Below are 3,578 nucleotides of genomic sequence, written 5' to 3'. Positions count from 1 at the left end.
GAGATAGGGGGGGACTTTACCTAGCAGGGTCTTGTAGATGACATGGAGCCAGTGGGTTTGGCGACGAGAATGAAGCGAGGGCCAGCCAACGAGAAGAGCTTACAGGTCGCAATGTTGGGTAGTATATGGGGCTTTGGTGAAAAAACGGATGGCACTGTGATAAGACTGCATCCAATTTGTTGAGTAGGGTATTGGAGGCTATTTTGTAAATGACATCGCCGAAGTCGAGGATTGGTAGGATGGTCAGTTTTACAAGGGTATGTTTGGCAGCATGAGTGAAGGATGCTTTGTTGCGAAATAGGAAGCCAATCCTAGATTTAAATTTGGATTGGAGATGTTTGATGTGGGTCTGGAAGGAGAGTACATTCTAACCAGACACCTAGGTATTTGTAGTTGTCCACGTATTCTAAGTCAGAGCCGTCCAGAGTAGTGATGTTGGACAGGCGGGCAGGTGCAGACAGCAATCGGTTGAAGAGCATGCATTTAGTTTTACTTGTATTTAAGAGCAATTAGAGGCCACGGAAGGAGAGTTGTATGGCATTGAAGCTTGCCTGGAGGGTTAACACAGTGTCCAAAGAAGGGCCAGAAATATACAGAATGGTGTCGTCTGCGTATAGGTAGATCAGAGACTCACCAGCCGCAAAAGCGACATCATTGATGTATACAGAGAAGAGAGTTGGTGATCCAGGCGAGGCAATCATTTGAGAAACCAAGGTTGTCGAGTCTGCCGATGAGGATGTGGTGATTGACATAGTCAAAAGACTTGGCCAGATCAATGAATATGGCTGCACAGTAATGTTTCTTATCAATGGCGGTTAAGATCGTTTAGGACCTTGACTACACTCAATAAGTAGGAGTAACTTACAAAGCTCTGGACATAATTTTTTTATGACTTGAGGAGCCTGTTCTGCTATACTGGTCTGCATTTCTGCCATGCTGTCTATAATTTCCATCTCTCCTGTGCATTTCTTGAATGCCACATTCAACCTCCAAGTCATTCAACCAACTGTCCTGGTCTACTGCCTTAAGATCACCATCACTGCCGTTTCTCTTCATCTCTTGGATCAGTGCCCTCACCAGCTCGCCCATCCTCTTGACCTCCCTAGCCACGTCTTCGTCCCTCAGGCTATCCTTCCTCTTCCCCATCCACTTTGCAATCCATCCTCTACAGCATCCCTCATTCTTCTTCTGCCTCTTGGTTGATGTCCTGACCATCATTGTGCGTCTTCAGACCTTCCTCCAGGTTGAGTTCTATTGAGGTCAGGATCTCTTTGATCCTCCTCAGACTCTCCTCGTTGGTGTTGGTCCACTGTGTCTTCTTGTCCGGCCGCTGCCTGCAGGGCCGGACAGTGGGGACCACCTCCATCTGGCGTGACACCTTCTTCAGGTCACTCACAGAGGCAGAGAGGAGGATGTTGGGCTTGGCCACAATAATCTCAACAGATATAGGGTCAAAACACTGAGATGTGACACACACACACACAAATTTAAGAGATGCCAACCAGTCGATGGTCCTTGTGGTTCCTTTGGAGGCACTGGACTGTCCTCAGTAGAGGCGTCATTGCCATCATCAAGCTGTGTGTCAGAGAGCTAGCTGGTCATAGTCCATTCTCTACATTCAGTGAAAGAGTTACTCAAAAATGTGGGGGGGAGACAGACAGGTCATCATCCTCGTCCATTTCCCTCACTTCAAACTTTGTCACTTTTCCATCCTCAACTTTCAGTGGTGGTGTCTTCTTTTCATGATCCTCATCACACTGTGTATCAGAGTCAACATGTCAGAGACCATCCTCCTCACAGTGAAGTCACTCAACAGACATGTACAGTAGGGTACAACTATTTTACCTCAGATTCACAGTCAGTGAATGAGTAGATGGAAAAGTCATCAGAACTGGAGGATGAGATCACGTCATGATATTTTCTCTCTATCAGCCGAGTCACCCTTCCAGACTGAGGAGACAGAGAAAGGCATGTACTCATGGCAGCCATAGAATACACTGGCATTGACCCTCAAGGAAATGTAGAATATGTAGGCAATCCAACATGGTTGTACAAGTAGTGAGTAATACATGGGTAACTGAAAATGCAATAAATGCAACTCCCATAACATTAAGGGTGGGGCTAAAGACCTTCCATAGTACAGGATTCTTTAGCATCTCGAATGGATGATTGTCAATTCAACCAAGCCAACCAAAATGGCCATATGAATCAACAGATTGATCTAACTGTTGTGTCTCTATGGGAACAGCAGAGATGACCTGGCTGAGAGGCTCTGGATTGATGCTCCATCCGTCCCTAGATGTCCTGCCCACAGCTCACAATGATTGGCTATAAACAGTAAAGAATTCATTAAACACTGCTTTTCTCATTGCAGAATGTATAACTAATGTGCATGTGTTACTGATTTCAGTTTGAAATGACTTACAGGTTTTGTTCTTCTGTACACCTTGTCGGTTGGCCACATCACAGAATCAGGGGTTTTTACCCTCATTGGATTCATCCGTCAACACATCACTCAATTTAAAAGGTGATAATATAACAAAAACAGGACAAAACAGACATGTATTGTATATTTACCACATAAGGGCTGCGTGTTAAAGCTCTTTTGATTCTCTCATTATTACGATCCATTGCTTTCTGGGGGAAACATTTCCATCAATATTGTATGTATATATAATATATATGTGTGAGTGTGTATATACACAAATTTGGATAACATTAACTTAAGAGACCACTGCAAAATGATCAGTTTCTCTGGGTTTACTATTTATAGGTATGTGTTTGGGTAAAATTAACATTTTTGTTTTATTCTATAAACTACTGACATTTCTCCCAAATTCCAAATTAAAATATTGTCATTTAGAGCATTTATTTGCAGAAAATTACAACTGATCAAAATAACAAAAACAGATGCGGTGTTGTCAGACCTCTAATAATACTAATATTTTAACTTAGGAAGAGTTCTGAAATCATTATTTGGTGGAATAACCCTGATTTTTCAATCACAGCTTTCATGCGTCTTGGCCACCAGTCTTTTACGTTGGTGTTGGGTGACTTTATGCCATCCTGGCTCAAATTCAAGCAGCTTGGCTTTGTTTGATGGCTTGTGACCATCCATCTTCCTCTTGATCACATTCCAGAAGTTTAATGGGGTTCAAGTCTGGAGACTGGGCTGGCCAGGACAAGGTCTTGATCTGGTGGAACATTGTCCTACTGGAAAAAACAATCCTCAGAGTTGGTGAACATTGTCAGAGCAGAAGGAAGCAAGTTTTCTTCCAGGACAACCTTGTACGTGGCTTGATTCATGCGTCCTTCACAAAGATAAATCTGCCCGATTCCATCCTCCACCAAATTTCACAGCTGGTGCGAGACACTGGCTTGTAGGCCTTCGTCTAACCATTAGACGACCAGGTGTTGGGCAAAGCTGAAAATTGGACTCATCGGAGAAGATGACCTTACTCCAGTCTTCTACTATTGTCTTTTGAAAACCTCAGCCTGGCTTTGCTTCTCATTGATGAAGGGCTTTTTTTCTAGCTTTGCACAACTTCAGCCCTGCCCCTAGGAGCCTGTTTCAAACC

Source organism: Oncorhynchus gorbuscha, linkage group LG16 (assembly GCF_021184085.1).
Source record: "Oncorhynchus gorbuscha isolate QuinsamMale2020 ecotype Even-year linkage group LG16, OgorEven_v1.0, whole genome shotgun sequence".
In the NCBI taxonomy this organism is placed as follows: Eukaryota; Metazoa; Chordata; class Actinopteri; order Salmoniformes; family Salmonidae; genus Oncorhynchus; species Oncorhynchus gorbuscha.
The sequence above is the reverse complement of the archived record's forward strand: the minus strand, read 5'-3'. Positions refer to the sequence as shown.